The sequence below is a fragment of the Phyllobates terribilis genome, unplaced genomic scaffold (genome assembly GCF_046119375.1).
Source record: "Phyllobates terribilis strain yellow unplaced genomic scaffold, ASM4611937v1 Scaffold_3__8_contigs__length_932513732, whole genome shotgun sequence".
In the NCBI taxonomy this organism is placed as follows: Eukaryota; Metazoa; Chordata; class Amphibia; order Anura; family Dendrobatidae; genus Phyllobates; species Phyllobates terribilis.
The window spans coordinates 391,373,532-391,397,283 of NW_027362763.1; positions in this window are offsets into that span (position 1 = coordinate 391,373,532).

The following is a 23,752-nucleotide window of genomic DNA, read 5'->3' on the forward strand; positions in this document are numbered from 1 at the left end:
CTGAAGCTTCAATCTCTGTGCAGATATACTCTTTTCCAACATACAATGCAACACCTCCTCCTCGTTTATCAAGTCTGTTTCTTGCAAATAAGTTGTATCCTTTTAGCCTTTTATTCCAATCATGTGTATCGTCCCACCAAGTTTCAGTGATTCCAATGACATCATATTCCTTTTCCTGCATTAGCAGTTCCAATTCTCCTTGTTTGTTGCCCATGCTTTGTGCATTTGTATAAAAACATTTTAGTTTGTGATTGGTTTCTCTTCCTCCCATATTTTTATCATTTAGATTTTTTTGTCTTTGTTCTTCTTTTCCACTTCCAGTAGCAGAGATCTCAATAGTATTTGTCAGCTGTATGGCTTTTTCTGGCCTTTTGCTTCCCTTCCCACATTGTTCTAGTTTAAAGCTCTTCTGATGAGTGTAGCAAGGCGACTTCCAAATACATGTTTTCCAGTCTTCGTAAGGTGCACCCCATCTCTAGCAAGTAGTCCATCGTATAGGTAATTCATTCCATGATCCAGAAATCCAAATCCTTGTTGACGGCACCATCGACGTAGCCAGTTGTTCACCTGTAGAATCTTATTCCACCTCATTGTTCCATGGCCATCCACTGGGAGGATGGATGAGAAGACCACCTGCGCTCCCAATTCTTTCACTTTCTTGCCTAAGTCTTCAAAGTCACTGCAGATGGTTTCCAGGTCCTTTCCTGCGGTGTCATTTGTCCCCACATGTATTAGCAGGAATGGGTAGTGATCTGTAGGTCTGAAGAGTCTTGATATCCTGTCAGACACATCTTTAATTTTTGCTCCTGGAAGACAGCACATTTCTCTTGAGGTTATGTCTGGTCTGCAGATAGCGGTCTCTGTTCCTCTTAACAGGGAATCCCCCATGACCACCACTCTCCGTTTTTTCTTCACAACATTCTTCTTTCTCCATCCAGGAGGATTCTGAGGGCTTACAAGGTTATTCATTGCTGGCAAAGTCCTATTTTGCTGTATTTCTTCATGGTTCTCCTGCGTGAGAGCGTGGTACTGGTTCCTGAGCAGTATGGGTGCTGACTGCCTCTCGATCCTCCTGCTTCTGTGGGTCACATGCTTCCAATCCTCTGTTTCGTCAGGAGCAGTTCGAATTTCTTCTCTTTCTGAATCATGAAGAGATAATTCTGCTCTGTCTAAGAACTCTTCACCTTCCTTAATGATTTTCAAGGTAGTTAACCTCTCTTCTAGATTTCGCAACTTTTCCTCCAACAGGGACACAAGCTTGCATTTCTGGCATGTGAAGTTTGGCTTTTCCACTGGCAAGTCTGTGAACATGTAGCAGGATATGCAGCTCACCAAATGGCTCCTGGACTCTTCCATGTTCTTATTGTTAATGTTCTGAAAACAGTGAAAAAAGCGTAAAAAAAAGCTTCAAAATGGTTTACCGATGAGCTCGCGGAGACTCTTCACTTACCCCAAAATGCAGTGGGAATATGCAAATTATCTCCTCAGGACTCCTCCCCTGGTTTACCGATGTCCTCTTTTCAGCTCCAACAGCCAAAATCCAGTGTTCTTTGAGCTCGCGGAGACTCTTCACTTACCCCAAAATGCAGTGGGAATATGCAAATTATCTCCTCAGGACTCCTCCCCTGGTTTACCGATGTCCTCTTTTCAGCTCCAACAGCCAAAATCCAGTGTTCTTTGAGCTCGCGGAGACTCTTCACTTACCCCAAAATGCAGTGGGAATATGCAAATTATCTCCTCAGGACTCCTCCCCTGGTTTACCGATGTCCTCTTTTCAGCTCCAACAGCCAAAATCCAGTGTTCTTTGAGCTCGCGGAGACTCTTCACTTACCCCAAAATGCAGTGAGAATATGCAAATTATCTCCTCAGGACTCCTCCCCTGGTTTACCGATGTCCTCTTTTCAGCTCCAACAGCCAAAATCCAGTGTTCTTTGAGCTCGCGGAGACTCTTCACTTACCCCAAAATGCAGTGGGAATATGCAAATTATCTCCTCAGGACTCCTCCCCTGGTTTACCGATGTCCTCTTTTCAGCTCCAACAGCCAAAATCCAGTGTTCTTTGAGCTCACGGAGACTCTTCACTTACCCCAAAATGCAGTGGGAATATGCAAATTATCTCCTCAGGACTCCTCCCCTGGTTTACCAATGTCCTCTTTTCAGCTCCAACAGCCAAAATCCAGTGTTCTTTGAGCTCACGGAGACTCTTCACTTACCCCAAAATGCAGTGGGAATATGCAAATTATCTCCTCAGGACTCCTCCCCTGGTTTACCGATGTCCTCTTTTCAGCTCCAACAGCCAAAATCCAGTGTTCTTTGAGCTCGCGGAGACTCTTCACTTACCCCAAAATGCAGTGGGAATATGCAAATTATCTCCTCAGGACTCCTCCCCTGGTTTACCGATGTCCTCTTTCAGCTCCAACAGCCAAAATCCAGTGTTCTTTGAGCTCGCGGAGACTCTTCACTTACCCCAAAATGCAGTGAGAATATGCAAATTATCTCCTCAGGACTCCTCCCCTGGTTTACCGATGTCCTCTTTTCAGCTCCAACAGCCAAAATCCAGTGTTCTTTGAGCTCGCGGAGACTCTTCACTTACCCCAAAATGCAGTGGGAATATGCAAATTATCTCCTCAGGACTTCTCCCCTTGGCATTCTGATAGTGTGCATGGGGTACAGGCCGGTATCTCTCTTTTATGGGTGGATGGTCTCCTGTGGGGATTTGGTGTTCTACCCCCTTTACTTGCCCAAAGTCTAGCGGGTGTTTACTAAAGACTCTTTTGTACTCCTGAACCACCCGGTAAACTCCCTGTTTTTGGTGTGAGGGAGTGGAGTCGGTGCCCACATGCAGCTTCTGGCACCAGTCCTCCATTTGTTTTTTAGAGCCGTTACCTTCCTCTGGGGGAGATGGAGGCAAGGGTTCCACGGCTTTTACAGAGTTTTGGTTAATGGTGAACAATTTGGCTAGATTGGCATACCGGGGCAAGTATACTTCTCTTTCCCTAATGTTTAGGATGCGGACGGGTACCCTCCCATGGCGTACATCGACCACCCCCCGTGCTGTCAAAATGGTGGGCCTACTGTCCGAGTAAATGGGTTCTACCATAGCTTGGTAGTCTCTACCTCTTAACCCGATTGCAGTCCGGCACCAGATCATCATTTCACTTTTTGGGGACATGGCGATAGGGAATGGGTCACTCATCCTAACGCTACCAATCTCACCACCAGACAGTTCTACCTGTTGCCGCTTCAACAGGGCTCTGATCTCCTTTTGTAAGATACGCTGGAGCTGGCATTCATTGCAACCTGCTGTAATATAACAATTATCTCTGAAAGACAATTTTCAATAACGTTAGTACCCAAGGTTATTTTAGGGTGACTTTCACGACGGTCAATGTCCACAATAATCAGTCCTTGCGCCGGCAGTTCGACTTTACCAATTTTGATGGTCACCTCCTTGAACCCCACTTGCGGCACGGGCTGACCATTGCTGGCGATGATGCTCAAGTCATTATCTGGGTAGCGGGTTATATCCGTGTCATCCCAGTACATAGGGGATTGTGGTTACCCGTGACCCGGTGTCCAACAGTGCACTCATAGGAATACCATCCAGTACCACAGGCAAGACCGGTCGTCCCCCCACATACTTGTCACGCCAGTTTGACGGGCCTGATGATCTTACGCCTGGGGGTTGGCCCTCTGCCCCAGGTTGGGCTAGTTTAAAATACAGTACCTCGCAATATGTCCTGGCTGGCTGCAGCGGCGGCAGATGGGTTGTCCATCCTGGTCGTAGCGGTCCGTTGGCTTCCCTCTGGATGGCGGGATCCTCTTCTGTCGGCGCCACGGGATGTCCTCCGGACTGGTAGCCAGCTGGATCTTTCCTGGAGAGGATACCTGTAACGACTGCACAGTCCTGGTTAGTGCGGCAACGCTTTTGGTCAGTTCTTGGACCTGATGGTGCAGGTCTGTAGACGGATTACTATTCATAGTCTGTGCATTTGCTCCTGCGGATTCTGTAGACTGGGGCGCCTCCTCCTGGTGATAGGTGATAGCAGGGCGTCTATGGGTCACAGCGTCACCTGGTGCCGGTTCTCGGAGCACCCGGATGGCCCTGTCTTTGAACTGTGCAAAGTCTAACTCAGGGTTCTGCAGGGCCATTAGGCGTAACTGGGTTCGGTGGGCGCTGGACAGCAGACCCTCAATGAATTGTTCAGTCAGCAGTTTATCTGCATTCCGCACAATGTCAGGGTCTGCCTGCTTAATGGCTCTCAGGGCCTCTTGCAAATTCAAAGCATAGTCTCTTATACTGTCTTGGGCCCGCTGCTTGCACCCATAAAATCTCATTTTGATCTCTGCTGAGGTGCGGGTATCAAAAGTATCCTTTAGACGGGCTAAAATCTCCTTCACGGTCCCCTTGTCCCTGACTGACCAGGACTTTACTTCTTGCTGGGCCGCGCCGGTTAACTGGCCTATCAGTATGGTCACTTTTTGTTCCTCCGTCAGGGGGTACACCTTGAATAGGCTATATAGTCTCTCCTTAAAGTCGCTCAGGGTATGCGACTCCCCTGAGTACTGGGGCAACCAAGCCGCTCCGGGGATATAAGGCATCGTGAACGGCATTACTGCGGCAGCGGCCGCGCTGGCGGTGACAGTTCCCTCCGCTTCCGTCATCCTCTTTTCCCCTAGTTAACCGTGGCCTACCTTCCGTTGCTTTTCTTCTGTTGGCCGCGACTCCGCAGGTGATCGTCGGGGTTGAGGACCTTGCGTCGCGTCCTGGTGACGTCAGCGTCCGCTCGGCTCCTTTCAGGACCTTGCGCAGCGTCCGTGCGTAAGGCGAGGCTCCAGTTCTCGCATGCTTTCGACATCCACGCCCCTCTTCTTCCCGAGCGGTGTCCCAGAGATGCCGGCCGATGGCGGGAAAATGGCCGCGGATGGTCGGAAATGGCTGCGGATGGCAGTAAACTCCACAAAAGTAAGTTTTACAGTCTTTCTTCAGGCATGCAGTACCCGTTGGTGGCGGGCACGAAATCCTGCCGAGCACGCCAAAAGTTGATGCGCACCTTGGGCCGTGTGTGTGTGGGGATACCCGGAACCGGACCCGTTGTGGATGCTGGGGATTGTAGTCCTTGCGTGGCGGGGACCTGTTCCCGCGGCTCAGGGTGGTCAACCCAAATGGCAGTCTATTTATAGGGTTTTGTGATTAAATGTCCGACTACGCCACCCGTGGATTGCGGTCAGAGCGAACCGCCGCTGCAGGGCAGACCGCTGAGGCTGGTGTTGTGGGTGCAGCAGAGGGTAGTATAACTCCCCACGGGAAGAGTATAGCCTCAGGGCAGTAACCAGGGATGTTGGTGGTGATGGTGCGTGGGAGCGGCAGTAACCACACAGAGTCTGTAATGCAATTCAGGGTCTTTACTGTTGGTGGTATTAAAGGACACGTCCGGAATACAGATTAACAATGGAGGCCTGGTCAGTCTGAGAGTAACTGGGAAATCCTGCTGGTCAGGGGGAGTTTGTAGGCCTATCGTGATGACTTCACTCTTTCTTGGCTATCCCGCTCTAGTGTAGTGGTAGCCCACGTCTCTGAGTGTACCATGTTGTTCTCACTGGTATGACTGGCGACTCGGGCCTTCCATGCTTCTCACCCCTCCAGGGCAGTAGTGGTCACTCTCGCGTGGCTGAGCCTCCAGACTTCCTTGGGCCAGAGGACTTGAAGTCCCCTGTGTGGTGGTTTTCTGCTGCTGGGCTTATAACCCTCACAGCCTCGGACTCCAGTGTCCGGCTTAGTAAGTCTCTGGCCAGGACGAACTCTGCTAGTTCCCCTCCTGGCCTCGTGTTCCTCCTCTGCCTACAGGGACTCCTCAGCCTGCTGCTGACCTGTCCCTATCTGCAGCTTATCTGGAACTTCTCTCTGGCTGGTCTCCCTAACCCCGCCCCAGATCCAGTTTATAAAGGGCAGGTTTCTCCCCTCCATGGACGGAGGCAGGAGGTGCTGCATGCTAATTGTCCCCAACCAGGGAACCTCCCACCTGCTCTCAGACATGACATTGCTGCCACTGTGGCGACCAGACCTGGGGTGCCACGGTTACATGGGACTGCATGTGACATCAACTACATTATCTGTACTCAGAGTTAAGACTGTGTTATCTGTGGCATTCATTTTTTCTTTTTTGGGAGGTGGGTGAGCAAAATATATGTCTTGGTGCTTGGGTCCCTGATCTTTTATGACTCTAGCAAGGCCTCAGCCGGGACAGGAGCAGAGGAGATCTAACCAGCTCCCTGCTCTGCTGGTAACTCCAAAAAGATGTAGGCTACTTCTGGCCTGTGCCCTGTTGAAGATGGTGCCCCACAGGGGACGTCAGATGGCGCAATAATATCACTGCATTGCACCATCCAGTGCTCACTGCTGTGCCAGAGAGAAGATGAGATGGTAGAGTTGTGAATGGGGAGCCTGGATTAAATGAGTATAAACCTTTTTTCAATTTTTCTTACATTATTTGACCACAGCATGGGGAGTGTGGTGATATCATATTATATGGAGGTCTGTGGGTGACATTACACTAGGGCTATTGGGATGTCATAATATATGAGGGACTGTGAGGAACATTATACTGTATAGGGAGCTGTGTTTGACTTCATACTGTGTGGGGTGATGTGGGGCCAATACACTGTATAGAAAAGGCTGTGGGGGCCAAAATATTGTATCATAGACTGGGGAGACATAATACTGTATGGGGAAATGTGGGGACTATCATAGTGTATATTGGGCGGCTGTTGTGCTCTTCATACTGTGTAGGAGGACAGTGTGAAAAGGGGTTATAGTTTGAAGAGGACAGCGCGGGGGGGCTGTATGAGGGCATAGTGTGAAGAGGGGTCACAGAATTGATATGGAGAGGTGGCAGCATGAAATGGGGACACTTTATGGAGAGATGTTAGCATGGCGGAGGACAGTGTGGAGTTATAGAGAGTGCAAAGGAAAACAGTGGAGAGGGGACAGCCATGGTTTAGGCCATGGTTCGTAAGAGCAGACGGTGTGGTGCTTAGAGCTGATAGTGGAGACAGTAGTGTGGAGACCATATAACATAAAAGACTTATTTGGGACACAATATAGACAGATGTTTTTATGTAGAGGGCAGTTTAATAACACTATTATTTTTAAGGACACCGTGTCGGGATGTGCTGCAGAAAACCGGAGAAGAGGGAAGTTTGCAGAGACGAGCTGTGGATGTGAGAAGTCATCATGGCATCTGGACAAGATGGACACGAAAAGAAAGAGAACGACTCCCATCACGGTAGATGTCACCTGTAAGGTACCTGGATGTAAATATTTATTTGTAATCCTGCCTGGTCTCATTAGTGCTGTGGTTCCTGTATGGTCCGCAGTCTGATAAAGACTGATAATGTGGCACCCCAGGGATCTGGTTACCACAGTAATAGAAATATTATGTCTGAGAGCAAGTGGGAGGTTTCTCTGGTCAGGAGCCCTAAGCATGCAACACGGCCCACCCAGACCTGGGAGGGGAGGAATCTGCCCTTATAAACTGGGTCTGGGGCGGGATTAAGACAGACAGAGCCTGCAGAACAAGCAGAGCAGTGAAGTTCCAGACACAGGGAGAGTTACAACAGGAGCTCTGTAGGAGCAGGAGCGAGTGCCAGAGGCTGGAAGCTAGATAGCTCGCCTTGGCTGAAGACATTAAACCCGGACAAGGAGTCCGAGGCTGTGGGGACATCCAGGTCCAGCAGCAGAATCCAACCGGCAGGGGATTCCATGTCCTCTGGCCTTAGAAGCCCGGAGGCACGGTCACAAGCAAGGGACCAGCACCGCCATCGTGAAGCGGAGGCTAACGGAAGGCCCCAAGTCACCGGCCATACGGGTGAGCACCACACGGTATACTCAGGGACGTGGGCTACTTCTACCCGCATAGAGCAAGGTAGCCAGGAAAGAGTGCAGATAGTCGGGGAGGCCTACAACTCCACCTGGCCAGGGGAGATCCTGCTTGCTCACAGACTGACCAGGCCCCTACTGCTAACCAGTACTCCCAGGAGGGTCTGCTTTATACCATCAGTAAAGACCCTGAACTGCACCACACCAGCACCATTACTACTGGGACGCTCACACCATCACTCTCATCATCCACACTAGCTGCCCTGAGGCAATACTTCTCCCGTGGGGAGTTATCCCATACTCGGCTGCGCAAACAACATCAGCCTCAGCGGTCGACAGCGCAGCGGCGGTCCCCACTGACCGCAATCCACGGGTGGCGTAGTCGGACATTGTTATTACTTAAGACTGCCACTGGTTTGACCGCCCTGGGCACGGACCGGGTCACCGCCACGGAGAACTACAACCCCCAGCGATCCGGCTCCGGGTATCCCCCTGCACAGCACAGGCCCAGGGGGCGCGTCAACTTTGGCGTACTCGGCAGGATTTCGTGCCCGCAACCACCGGGTACTGCGTGCCTGAAAAAAAAAAAAGACTTTTATACTTACCTGTGGTGAAGTTTCCCGCCGTCCGGAGTCGTTTCCCGCCATCGGACACCATCTTGGACCGTTTCCCGCCGTCTTCTGCCGTCTTCCCGCCATCCGCAGCTGCTTCCCGCCATCGGACGCCATCTTCAGGACGCCGCATGGGAAGAAGAGGGGCGTGGACGCCGAAAGCGCGCGAGATCCGAAGCTCCGCAACACGCACTGACGCTGCACAAGGTCCTGGAAGGGAGAAAGAGCGACGCTGACGTCATCGGAGTGCGACGCCAGGTCCTCGACCCCGACGATTGACTGAGGAGCCGCGGCCTACGGAAGAAGAGCATCGCAAGGTAGGCCACGGTCCACTAGGGGGAAGGAGGATGTCGGACACCGAGGGGAGCTCCACTGCCACAGCCACCGCCAGCGCAACCGCTGCAGCGGTCATGCCATTCACCATGCCCTACCCCAGTACTCAGGGGAGTCACATACTCTAAGTAACTTTAGGGAAAGACTGGATAGCCTCTTCCAGGCATACCCCCTCACGGAAGAGCAAAAAGTGAGCATCCTGGTGGCCCAGTTAATCGGGGCAGCCCAAAGGGAGGTAAAGTCCTGGTCACCTGGGAAGAAGAGGACTGTCAGAGAGATACTAGCCCGGCTGAAAGACACATTTGATACCCGCACCTCAGCCGAAATAAAGCTCAGATTTTATGGGTGTAAACAACGGGCACATGAAAGTATAAGAGACTATGCCCTAAACCTACAAGAGGCCCTGAGAGCCATTAAGCAGGCAGACCCTGACAGCGTGGGAAATGAAGACAAGTTGTTGACCGAACAATTTATTGAGGGCCTACTGTGCAATGCCCACCGAACCCAGTTGTGAGCAATGGCCTTACAGGACCCTGACCTGGACTTTGCACAGTTCAAGGACAGAGCCATCCGGGTGCTCAGAGAACTGGCACCAGGTGGCGCTGTGACCCACAGGCGCCCTGCTATCACTTATCACCAGGACGCGGCGCCCTTGTCTGCAGGGCCTGTGGGAGCTGATGCGCAGGCTTTGAACAATGACCCGGCAACAGACCTGCACCATCAGGTCCAAGAGCTGACTAAGAGCGTTGCCGCGCTAACCAGAACTGTGCAGTCTTTACAGGTCTCTTCTCCAGGAAAGATCCATCTGGCATCCGGACCGGAGGACGTCCCATGGCGCCGACTGAGGAGGACCCCACCGGCCAGAGGAAGACCCAGGCACGGACGAGGACGGACGACCCATCTGCCGCCGCTGCAATCAATCCGGACATATGGCATGGTACTGTCATTTAAACGGGCACAACCTGGGGTAGAGGGCCAACCCCCAGGCATAAGATCATCAGGCCCATCAAACTGGCGTGATAAATACGTAGGGGGACGTCCGGTCTTGCCTGTGGTACTGGACGGCATTCCTATGAGTGCCCTACTAGACACCGGGTCACAGGTCACCACCATCCCGTACGTGCTCTTCAAGCGGTACTGGAATGACTCGGACATAACCCGCTACCCAGATGACGACCTGAGCATTATCGCCAGCAATGGTCAGCCCGTGCCACAGATAGGATTTAAGGAAGTGACCATCAAGGTCGGTAAAGTTGAACTGCCGGCACAAGGACTTATCATTGTGGACATTGACCGTCGCGAGAGTCACCCAAAAATAACCCTAGGTACTAACGTAATTGAAAACTGTCTTGCAGAGGTGATTCTTATTTTGCAGCAGGTTGCCAAGAACGCCAGTTCCAGCCAGCAGCGTGTGCTCCAAAAAGAGATCCGGGCACAGATGAAGCGGCAACAAGTGTAACTATCTGGTGGTGAGATAGGTAGCGTGAGAATGTGTGACCCGTTCCCTATTGCCATGCCCCCAAAAAGTGAGATGATGATTTGGTGCCGGGCAGCTATTGGTCTAAGAGGTAGAGACTACCAAGCAATGGTAGAACCCGTCTACTGAGACAGTAGGCCCACCATTTTGACAGCACGGGGGGTGGTCGATGTACGCCATGGGAGGGTGCCTGTTCGCATCATCAATATCGGGGAGTGAGAAGTACACCTGCCCCGGTATGCCACGCTAGCCAAATTGTTCACCATCAACCAGAACTCTGTACAGGCTGTGGAACCCTTGCCTCCATCTCAACCAGAGGAAGGTAACGGCTCTAAGAAACCAATGGAGGACTGGTGTCAGCAACTGCATTTTTGTACTGACTCCACTCCCTCACACCAAAAACAGGGAGTCTATCGGGTGGTTCAGGAGTACGAGAGAGTGTTTAGCAAACACCCGCTAGACTTTGGGTGAGTAAAGGGGGTAGAACATCACATCTCCACGGGAGACCATCCTCCCATAAAGGAGAGATACCGACCCGTACCCCCTGCACACTATCAACACGCCAAGGGGATGCTAAAAGACATGAAGGAGGCTGGGGTAATTAGGGACAGCTGTAGCCCCTGGGCAGCTCCACTAGTCTTGGTGAAAAAGAAAGACAACACCATGAGAATGTGTGTAGACTACAGGAAGGTCAACCGTATCACACACAAAGATGCGTACCCGTTACCAAGGATAGAAGAGTCCTTAGCTGCATTAAAATCTGCTAACTTCTTCTCTACTTTGGATCTCACTAGCGGGTACTGGCAGGTTCCTGTAGCAGAGGCGGACCGGGAGAGGACCGCATTCACCACGCCGATGGGACTCAGCGAATTTAACTGTATGCCGTTCGGGCTCTGCAACGCACCAGGAACCTTCCAACGGTTAATGGAATGCTGTCTGGGACACCGGAACTTCGACACGGTCCTACTATACCTGGACGACGTCATCGTCTATTCCAAGACCTATGAGGACCATCTGGAACACCTGGCAGAAGTGTTTGAAGCCCTGGCAAACTATGGCCTAAAGGTAAAACCCTCAAAGTGTCATCTACTGAAGCCAAAGGTACAGTACCTGGGACACGTGGTGAGTGCTGACGGAGTAGCCCCCGACCCTGACAAGATCACCGTGATTAAGGACTGGCCAAGACCATCCAGCATAAAGGAAGTGCGGCAGTTCCTCGGGTTGGTAGGCTACTACCGAACATTCATTCCCTGTTTTACCAAGAAGGCAGCTCCTATGCAGGACCTCCTGATAGGCCAGTCCAGGAAGGCCAAAAACCAGAAGCCACCCTTCAAATGGGAAAAGCTGGAAGAGGAGTCCTTCCGCCAGCTGAAGATGGCCCTCACGGGGGATGAAATCCTGGCGTACCCTGATTACAGCCAGCCCTTTATCCTCCACACGGACGCAAGCAACATCGGGCTAGGAGCCATACTGTCCCAGATCCAGCAGGGAAGAGAACGGGTAATTGCTTACGCCAGCCGAAAACTGCGACCCACGGAAAGAAACCCTGAGAATTACAGCTCGTTCAAGCTAGAGTTCCTGGCAGTGGTGTGGGCAGTAACCGAATGTTTTAAGCATTACCTTGCCTCTTCCAGGTTCACCGTGTACACGGACAACAACCCGTTGACGCACATGGACACTGCAAGACTGGGTGCCCTGGAGCAGAGATGGATGGACCGCCTGTCCAATTTTGAGTTCACAATCAAATACCGGGCAGGACGCTCCAATACCAACGCGGACGCCCTGTCCAGGATGCCAAACCTACCGGACGAAGGGGAGGATCCAGAAGAATTGGAAGAGATCGAACTCCCTGCGTTTCACCGTCATGGGATTACCCAGTATTCCCACCGTGTGAGGGGCCAGCGATCCGCTACGTTCAACCCCTTACCCCACTACAACTGGGCGGAGACGCAAGAGAGTGACCCTGCAGTCCGTCTGGTGAAGGAGATGCTGACCCAGGCTGACGCCCGCCAGGACCCAGACGCCCCGGAAGAGACCAAGCAACTGTGGACGGAGAAGGGCAGACTGTTCCTCTACAAGGAGAAGTTATGCCGCAGAATGGTCAATTCCCGGACACATGAACTGATCTGGCAGGTTGTGGTACCGAGACGGGACACAGCTATGGTGCTGGAGGCCTACCACAATGGGGCAGGGCACTTCGGATGGAAGAAGCTGGAGTTCCTGCTGCGTGAACGGTTCTACTGGATAGGCATGAGAGGAGCCATTGAGAGGTGGTGTAGAGACTGTGGCCCGTGCAATCTAAGAAGAAGGGACCGTGCCAGCCAGAGAACTCCCCTGCAGCCCATCATCACCAGGCAGCCGCTGGAACTGGTCGCTCTGGGCCATGTTAAACTGGCTCCAAGCAGAAGCGGGTATGTCTACGCCCTAACCATCGTGGATCACTACTCCCGATTCCTAGTGGTGGTCCCCGTCAAAGACTTAACAGCACAAACAGCAGCCAGAGCCTTCCAACTGCACTTCTGCCGCCCACACGGGTACCCGGACCAAGTGCTGACGGACCAAGGACCAGCCTTCGAAGCGGAGGTCTTCCAGGAGTTCTGCAACCTGTATGGCTGCAAGAAGATAAGAACAACGCCCTATCACCCCCAAACCAATGGACTCTGCGAGAAGATGAACCAGGTGGTGATAGATCTGCTAAAAACATTGCCCCTGGAAGAACGCAGTCTGTGGCCTGAGAAACTGCCCGATCTGGTGGACCTGTATAACCACATCCCAGTAGGTTCCACCAACTGTACCCCGGCTTACCTAATGAAAGCAAGACCTGGTAAGCTGCCTGTTGACCTGGATATGGGAGTCCTGATACCCGAGGCCACCTCGCCAGAGACAGACTGGGATACAGAACGGCAGCAGCAGTACCGGAAAGTACAGGAGAGCGTCGAGCGAAGTCTCTGTCAATCAAGAGAAAGGCAGGAGAGGACTTATAACCAACATGCTCCCGCTGTTCCCCTGGTACCTGGAGAGCAGGTCTTGAAAAGAAAAAGGCGGCTCCATAAGTTGGACGACCAGTGGGAAAAGGACCCGTACACCATACTGCCATCAAGCCACAATAATCTAAAGGTGTACGTCATCAGCAAGGATGGAGGAGAGACTACAGCCACTGTCTCCAGAGACCACCTGAAAAAGTGCCCCGAGAAGTTGCAAAGCACGGATGAAGATCAGGAAGACCCTCAACCCGTAGAGGAAAAGGAGGAAATGATCAGCACCGTACTCGGAGACTTTCCCCGGTCCTGGACACAAGTAAACAACGCTATCGTGGTGCCCATCCTCACCTTTCTCCAGCCAGCCCCTCAAGTGCCTACAGAAGACCAGGCAGAGCTGGAAGAGCAGCCGGCCCAGGAGGCAGAAGAGTCCACACCAGCAGCGCAGGAGGATCAACCCTCTGCTAGTAGTGAGCCTGCCGTGCCCCTACTGAGCCAAAGAGTGCGCAGACAGCTGCCCAGCTTGCCCATAACACCTCCTACACCCTGTAGTGCAGGACCAGTTAGTGAGCTCCGTAGGTTCACTAGAGTCACTAGAGGTCAGATGCCCGCTCGCTGGAAAATATAAAATAATGCACTGTAAATTTACCTGTTTATTGAAAATGTTTATGGTTTTTGTTGTTGCCTGTTACTAATTATGTTTCTCAGTTACCCTGCAGATTTATTTGGACTAACAGGTTATGGACCCTGGATAACCGGAACAGTTTTGTAGATAGTTGCACCTTGGTGCCTCTTGCGAAGACGGCCGCGGAAGAGAAAACCTGTCTGGCGTGGCCTACTTGCGGCCCAAAGTAGCTAGCTCCAGCCTTGCAGCCACGCCCAAGGCCAACGCAAGGGGTTTGCTTTGTACAGGTCCCCTACTTCGCAAAAACTTCACCTTGGGTGATATGGACACCCGGTTGCGGACAATCCGTGACCTTTAAAGAACTAAAGCTTCTTGTAAATATGTTATTGTGTTATTGTTATACCCTGCATTTATGTTTCTTTAAAAAAATGTGTTTAGTCCCGGAGTACTAAAATTTACTAGGGGGGAAAATGTGGCACCCCAGGGGTCTGGTTACCACAGTAATAGAAATATTATGTCTGAGAGCAAGTGGGAGGTTTCTCTGGTCAGGAGCCCTAAGCATGCAACACGGCCCACCCAGACCTGGGAGGGGAGGAATCTGCCCTTATAAACTGGGTCTGGGCGGGATTAAGACAGACAGAGCCTGCAGAACAAGCAGAGCAGTCAAGTTCCAGACACAGGGAGAGTTACAACAGGAGCTCTGTAGGAGCAGGAGTGAGTGCCAGAGGCTGGGAGCTAGATAGCTCGCCTTGGCTGAAGACATTAAACCCGGACATGGAGTCCGAGGCTGTGGGGACATCGAGGTCCAGCAGCAGAATCCAACCGGCAGGGGATTCCATGTCCTCTGGCCTTAGAAGCCCGGAGGCACGGTCGCAAGCAAGGGACCAGCACCACCATCGTGAAGCGGAGGCTAACGGAAGGCCCCAAGTCACCGGCCATACGGGTGAGCACCACACGGTATACTCAGGGATGTGGGCTACTACTACCCGCATAGAGCAAGGTAGCCAGGAAAGAGTGCAGATAGTCGGGGAGGCCTACAACTCCACCTGGCCAGGGGAGATCCTGCTTGCTCACAGACTGACCAGGCCCCTACTGCTAACCAGTACTCCCAGGAGGGTCTGCTTTATACCATCAGTAAAGACCCTGAACTGCACCACACGTCTCTGTGTTTCATCGCCGCACCAGCACCATTACTACTGGGACGCTCACACCATCACTCTCATCATCCACACTAGCTGCCCTGAGGCAATACTTCTCCCGTGGGGAGTTATCCCATACTCGGCTGCGCAAACAACATCAGCCTCAGCGGTCGGCAGCGCAGCGGCGGTCCCCACTGACCGCAATCCACGGGTGGCGTAGTCGGACATTGTTATTACTTAAGACTGCCACTGGTTTGACCGCCCTGGGCATGGACCGGGTCACCGCCACGGAGAACTACAACCCCCAGCGATCTGGCTCCGGGTATCCCCCTGCACAGCACAGGCCCAGGGGGTGCGTCAATAACAGCTAGTGTTGAGCCACCCCCGTAGTGTTCGAGTTCGGTCCGGTTCGTCGAACACCCGTGTGTTCGCCGAACTGTTCGTCGAACTGTTCGTCAAACACCTTCGAACACCGTTAAAACCAATGGCAGGCAAACAAAAACACATAGAAACACATAGAAAACACCTTCAAAGGTGTCCAAAAGCTGACAAACTGCTCAGAAGACACAACTAACACATGGAAAAGTGACAAGTACATATAGTCATGCGAAAAGAAAAGAGGTGGAGGAGTAAAAGGAGGGGGAGACACAGATATAGGCATGTCATGCCCTTCTAAAATCCAAAAAGTGAGAAGCCGACACGGCCAGTCCGTTCCTGCCCGTGCCACCTCCGTTTGTGCCAGAGCCGCGGTGGACCCTGACGGCCAGCCCCCCTCTCCCAATACTGGTGCCTGTCCGCTGGTGGGTTGAGCCAGCCCCCCTGTGGTGGAGGCAGCTCTAAGCTTTTTAATTTAAATTGTCTCTCTAATTTGAATGAATACACTTTAAATCCTTTTACAAGGATCTATTGAAGGGCAAGTCTCATGCCAGCAGCCGCGTAATTCATGCTCCAGTAGCGTCCACTAAAGCTGCTGCAGTTAAAAAGCTTTTATAAGGATCGAGCTCGGCTGTCCTCCGCAAGGCGTCCTACCGCCAGTCCCAGCCCCTATGCCTTGGGGTGCCTCCTGATGCTCTTCACTGAGCATCCCGTGGTCCCGAAGCATTTCCTTTGAAAAAAATAAGTGTCCAAACTACAGGTGGTGTAGCTTGCTTAACAGCCGGGATAATCCGCTGACTAGCAGACACTGCTACTAGGCACAAAGTATTTCCTGGGCTAGATGCAGTTAAAAATTTGTAATTAGATACTCTCGTTGAATGCTGAGAAAGCATTCCATAGAGTCTCCTGGCACGCCATATATTATTCTCTTAAAAAGCTTGGGGTAGGGGTTTAGGGGACCCTTTTATAGCCCAAATCACGGCCCTGTATCGCAATGCGTCACCTAGGCTGAAGATAAATGGAACTGTAGCACCCCGAGGGCTCGGTTGCTGCAGAGGTATTGCACCTCACCCAGAGGTGTGATATCTCACTCTCAGGTAAGGATGGAGTGTGGATCAGGACCCCGACACCTGCATGCATTACACCACATTGCCATGGGGCAGGGCGACCAATATGCCCCTGAGATGGGCAAGACAGTCCCTGTCCCTGGCTGGAGTGGGGGTAGGGAACACTGAGGAAGGGGAACCCTGTAGTGCAGGAGCAGGGAGGAAGCAGTTCGTGGGTGCATTGAGAAGGGAGTATAAAAGGTGGGCACCATCTTAGTTCAGTGCAGAGAAGTCTGAGCAGAAGTGACAGGGAGCAGGGTCTCTGCATGAGCTCTGCTCCAGAGGTAGGCCTAGTAACAGAGGCCCAGGCCTAGAAGAGGGAGAAGGAAGGAAGAGGAGCGGAGAAGGCTCCAGGAACGAGGAACGAAGGGATCCCAGGGGTGTGGACGGGCAAGTCGCCTCCGCACGCCCGAATCCACCTGCGTAGAGGGGTCAGGCCAAAGGGGAAGACCGGTCCCCGAAACTAGTGGAGGCGGGAAACGACCCTCAGCTAGAAACCAGAGGCTGTGACATTTTATGTGGCGCAGCCCCTCGCTACACCCGCTAGGAGGGCAGCACATAGGGTCAGGGAAACTGGCGCCAAATTTACCAAGAGGAGGCCCGAGGCAGCCGGACAGAAGGGTTGGTAAGAAAGGCCAGACTAAGGACACACAAAGGGGGTCCTGTGAAGCGCTCCAAAGTTATCTGGGAGTTGTCTGAGCCCCTCACCTGGTGAGCACAGTACGACGTGGACAGCCGTTACCTGCAGAAGTGGTCTGGATAATAAGAACTGTGAGTAAAGGCCCTGGACTGCATCACTGACTCCGTGTCATTACTGCTGCTGCCCTGCACCATCACCCCCATCCTCCGCATACACTGCCCTGAGGCTATACTCCTCCCGTGGGGAGTTATGCTACGCTCTGCTGCAGCCACAACACCAGCCTCCGCGGTCTGCCCTGCAGCGGCGGTTCACTCTGACCGCAATCCACCGGTGGCGTAGTCGGACATTTAAACATCAAAACCACATAAATAGTTCCGCCACTGCTTTGACCTCCCTGAGCCACGGAACCGGGTCGCCGCCACGGAGATTACAACCACCAGCATCCACCAAAAAGGGTCCGGCTCCGGATGTCCCAAGGCCCAGGGGGTGCGTCAGAACATTTTCATCACCTTTCATAATCACAAATGGGACAAGGCAGGGATGTCCTCTGTCCCCTCTCTTATACATCCTAGTGACGGAGCACCTGCTCTCATCAATTCGCCATAACCCCAATATTAGGTGGATTGAGGTGGGACGCACCGAGTACAAGTGCTCTGCATTTGCTGATTATGTCAATCACATATATCCATCAGCAGGCTGTTAGGGCTGAAATATATCACTTTGTTACATGGTCAAATTTTAAAATCAATACAGCGAAGTCTGAGGCCCTCGATGTCTCCCTCCCCAAATCCATACAGGATTCCATCCAGTCCAACTTTCCCTTTGCCTGGCCCTCACAGGGTATCAAATTCTTAGGAATTCCTATTCATAGAGACCTCTCCCGTCTATGTTATCTTAATTTTGGGCCCTTTATTGAACAGCTCCATACAGACCACGGTTGGCAAGTTAGAACTGTAAGATTCACTATGTGAACCACTGGTGTTTTGTGGAAAAGCACATGTACACTGTGTTCCAAATTATTATGCAAAACGTGTTTAGAAGTGATAAGGGAAGAATTTGTTTGTTTGTCAGTTAAACTCATTGATGGTGATGTGTGTCAGGGCTCTTTATACCACTGTAAGCAATTGCAGACACCTGTGCTAATTAGTTTGGCAGGTGTGTCCAATGAACGGCAAGACTACTTAAGAAGGCTGTCCCACATTATTAAGCAGCCTACATTTTCTGCCAAAAGGGGAAAGAAAAAGGATGTGTCGGCTGCTGAGAAGCAACAAATTGTGGAGTGTTTAGGTCAAGGCATGACTACAATCAACATTGTGCGATGATCAGGATGAAGTGTCTTGGCAATCAAGAAGTATGTAGCTGATTCACAGTACACACGTGTGCGTGCTGATAAGGGCAAATTGAGGACTCTTTCCTACAGGCAATTACGTCAGGTTAAAATAGCAGCGACAAAAAAGCCTTGTCATAGCAGCAGACAAGTTTTTGAAGCTGCTGGTGCCTCCAACGTCCCCCGAACAACAAGATGCAGGGTCCTTCAGAGGTTTGCAGTTGTGCATACGCCATCCTGTCGACCTCCTCTATCCACTGCACACAAGCAGAAACGGCTCCAGTGGGCCAAACATTACATGAAGACTGATTTCAAAACTGTTTTGTTCACGGATGAGTGCCGTGCAACGCTCGATGGTCCAGATGGATGGAGTGGAGGATGGCTGGTTGATGGACACCGTACGCAAACACGGCTACAGCGCCAACAAGAAGGAGGTGGAGTAATGTTTTGGGCTGAAATCATGGGTAGAGAGATTGTCAGCCCCTTTAGGATCCCTGAAGGGGTAAAGATGAACTCCATAATATATGTGGAGTTTCTCAAACAGCACTTCCTGCCATGGTTCAAGAAGAAGAACCGTGTATTCCACAGCAAGATCATTTTCATGCATGATAATGCACCGTCTCATGCTGCATATAACACATCTGCATCTCTGGCTGATATGGGCATAAAAGGGGACAAACTTATGGTGTGATCCCCATGCTCCCCTGACCTCTACCCCATTCAGAACCTCTGGAGCATCATCAAAAGGAGTGTCTATGATGGCTGGAGGCAGTTCACATCTAAGCAACCGATCTGGGAGGGTATTCTGTCCTCATGCAAAACAAGTGAAGCAGAAACCATCCAAAACCTGACAAATTCAATGGACGAGAGAGTTCAGAAGTTCCTTTCGAACAAGGGGTCCTATGTGCAAATGTAACATCACCTAGAATAAAGTTTTGAGTTGAAAACTGTTTGATTTCAGTTTCTAATAACCTGCTAATGCTTATAATTTCAAAAATGACCATTTTTTTGGTCTTTATTAAAATGAAAAGGTTGATCGAAGAGTGTGGGGGATCTAAAAGTGTGGCATCCCAGTAGTCAGGATTACTTCGAATTCTGACAATCTGAGGGTCATGTTGCAGGTAGTGCAGCAAGAAGGCACATATGTGTCTTGTACATCTCGGAGCCCAAAAATTATTTTCCAGGCTAGATGCAGCTAAAAATTATTATTAATTTTAAATCTGGTGGAGCTTAGTATAGATGGCTTAATAGAATCAGTACTGCACACTGCTACAAAGCCCAAATTATTTTCCAGCCAAGATACAGATAAACATGATTAGTAATTTAAAATCTGGTGGAGCTTAGTATAGATGGCCTAATAGAATCAGTACTGCACACTGCTACAAAGCCCAAATTATTTTCCAGCCAAGATACAGATAAACATGATTAGTAATTTTAAATCTGGTGGAGCTTATTATAGATGGCCTAATAAAATCATTACTGCACACTGCTACAAACCCAAATAATTTTCCAGCCAAGATACAGATAAACATGATTAGTAATTTGAAAGCTTAAAACGGTTGGTGAGGTGATTTTAACCAATCATCAAGCTTTTACTCTCCCCAGGATGACACAGGGGTAGAAAAGTAATTTCAGATCCATGATTTGTTCATCTTTATGAACGTGAGTCTGTCTACATTATCAGTGGAGAGCCGCGTGCGCTTATCTGTCAGCACACCACCAGCTGCGCTGAACACACGTTCAGACAGAATGCTGGCTGCGGGGCATGACAAGATCTCCAAGGCATAAGTGGCGAGCTCCGGCCATTTATCCAGATTGGAAGCCCAAAAAGAGCAAGGGTCCAGTGACACAGTCATTTCTTCAATGTTTACTTGGAGATACTCCTGTATCATCGTCTCTAGGCGTTGACTATGTGTCAGACTTCTTATCTCCTGTGGCCTTGCAAAGGATGAGCTAAAAAAGTGGTGAAATGATTCCGCAAAATTGATGTTAACAGCAGATACTGTGTTTCTGTTATGGTTTGAGGGCTGAACACTCGACGGTCCCACGGTTGGCAAGTTGGAACTGTGAGATTCACTACGTGCACCACTGGTGTTTTGTGGAAAAACACATGTAAGATTCTGCAACAGTCTCTGCTGATACTCCTGCATGCGTGCATCCCTTTCTATGGCAGGAATTATTTCTGCAAATTTACTTTTGTACCGGGGATCTAACAGTGTGGCAACCCAGTAGTCAGGATTATTTCTAATTCTCCCAATTCGAGGGTCATGTTGCAAGTAGTGCAGCAAGAAGGCACTCATGTGTCTTGCGCATCCAGGAGCACCAAGTCCCTGTTGTGTTGGTGGCGAGGTAACAATCATGCTTCCTTCCTCTGTCCTCTCCCCCCAACCTCGCACAACAGAAATGTGCTCAAGGTCTCCCTCATCTGATGAGTCTTCCATCAGTTCGTCCTCCACTTCTTCCTGGGCTCCTGCACCTTCCTCATTAGTTTGGCTTCTACCATGCGCCCTGGTAAAACCATCTCCCCCACCCAAACATGCCTGCCGCCTTGGTGCTGCCGACCGTCTGGACCTTGCAGATGTTAGCCCTTCCGCATACAACTCCTCCACCTCTACTTCCTCCACCTCCTCTTGTGCCACAACCTGACTCCGAATTCTGTTTAACATGTGCTCCAGCATGTAAGTCACCGGAATAGTCATGCTGATAATGGCATCGTCAGCACTAAACATCTTCTTCGCCATTTCAAAACTGTGCAGAAGGGTGCATAGGTCCCTGATCTGAGACCACTCCTCCAGCGTGATTTGCCCCACCTCTGGATCCCGTTGGCCCAGGCTATACGTCAGAACGTATTTCACCAGGGCTTGTTGGTGCTGCCACAGTCGCTGCAACATGTGCAGAGTTGAATTCCACCGGGTAGGCACATCGCATTTTAGCCGGTGAAGTGGCAGGCCCAACGACTTCTGTAGAGATGTAAGTCACTGAGCTGCGGGATGTGAACAGCGGAAGAGAGCACACAGCGACCGTGCGCTCTGCAGAAGGCCATCTAGTCCGGGATAGTGGGCTAAAAATTGCTGGACAACCAGGTTCAACACGTGAGCCATACAAGGCATGTGTGTGACATTGCCCCGGCGAAGGGCCGCACCCAGGTTTGCAGCATTGTCGCACACGGCCTTCCCTGGTTTCAGGTCCAGTGGAGACAACCATTCATGAAATTGGTTCTCCAGAGCTGACCACAACTCAGCTGTGTGACTCACATTTCCCAGACATTTCAAAGTAAAAACCGCCTGATGACGTTGAGCCCTACTGCCAGCATAGTAAGGAGGTGTGCAGGATCCTTTCTGCGCAGTTAGAAAGCTTGTGGCATGACCAGACAGGCTTTGGGTGCAGGTGGAGGACCGAGAGGAGGTTGAGGAGGCAGAAGCAGTGGAGGAACTTTGAGATAAAGAGGATTGACGCACAACTCGTGGGGACGGCAAGACTTGGATAGCAGCCCCTTGTCCTGCTGTCACCATAGTTAGCCAGTGCCCAGTCAGCGACATGTAACGCCCCTGTCCATGCCTACTCGTCCAAGTGTCTGTGGTGAAATGCACCCTGTCACACCCAGAGTTTCTCAAAGAAGCGGTGATGTTGTGTGCGACATGCTGGTGGAGCGCAGGCACACCTTTCTTTGAGAAGTAGTGCCGACTGGGCATCTGGTACTGGGGCACTGCGACGGACATAAAGTCTCGAAAATCCTCTGTGTCCACCAGGCGGAAAGGCAGCATTTCTGTAGCCAAGAGCTTGCAGATGGTGAAATTCAACCTCTTAGCTTTCTCATGGATAGGAGGAAATAGTCTTTTACTTGTCCACATCTGAGAGACTGAGGGCTGGCTGTTGTGCTTAGACGGGGTTGAGAAGGGTGTCCCCGGCAAACTGCCGTTCTGTGAGGGAGATGCAGGCGGACATGTTAGGTTGCCTTGATCCAAATGTGGTGCTATCGATGTCGGACAGCGCTCAACACCAGCTGGTGTTACCACCTCCAAAGAAAATGATGACCTGCCAATCACGCTGGCTGTTGCGGGTAAAGAGGTGGCAGGTCTGCGTCCCAAAACAGGTGTGACTGCTGTCTCCCCAGTCACAGAGGATGAAGAGGCAGCAGATGCACAAGATGGGGCAGACGGTGGTTGGCCCGGCCGGCTAGGCCGCATTGTAGCACAGTGAGCTTCCCACTGCAACTTATGCTTCATGTCCATGTGCCGGTTCATGCATGAAGTACTCAAACTATGTATTTTTTGGCCTCTACTTAGCTTTTGTTGACAAATGTTACAGATAACACGAGTTGGGTCATCTTTATCGATCTGAAAAAATGCCCAGGCTATGCAAGGCTTAGCACCCATGCGACCTGAAGAGCCACCACGACTTGTGGTCAGAGGCAGAGTTGTGTTTTAGGATGCAGTTGTTGACGTGCTTCCAGTACTATGCCTCTGTCCAGAAAGGCGCAACCTGACCTCATCGTCACTAGCATCCTCCTCCACCTCCTCTGCTGACCTCATCTCTTGGCTGACTGTGGGTTGACAGTAAGTGGGATCTCCAACCTCATCATCATCACCCTGTGTGTTATCACACCCGTCGTCCTCAGAGCCAACCTGTTCCTGCCCTGACAAAAAACTAAAGTTGTCGCTCCAATCAGGTATTTGAGTCTCATCATCGTCTTCCTCATTGTCTCCACCAACAGGAGTTACAGTTTGGGAATGAGGGTCTACAATATGGTCAGAACCTTCTGCGTCTGGTCCTGGATCCGACTCATAAAGATTCTGGGCATCAGTGCAGATCATTTCCTCGTCTGGATTCACAGAAGCGCTGGAGCCGACCTCTGATTCCCAGGCTATAGTATGAGTAAACAGCTCTGCAGACTCAACCATCTGTTCTACCTCATACTCAGACGGGCAGCTGGAGATTTGGGAGCTGTGAGGAAGCAAGTGCGATTGGGGTGACACCTCTGAGGACTGGAGTATTTGTGATGTTGAAGTTGATGTGGAGGAGAGCCCACTTAAAGGAGCACTTGATATCTGTTGAAGCACCTACTGTTTTTGTGCCTCATCTGGAATTTGTAGCGATTGGCGTGGCCGTAAGAAAGGAATCTTATCACATTGTCCGCTAAAAGAAGTAGACATTTTAGTTTTGCTGGAAGATGGTCTTTCTTCTGCAGATGTTACTGTTGCTTTAACACCTACTCCACGGACACAGCCTTTTTTCCCCTTCCCAACACGCCTATTCCCCTTTC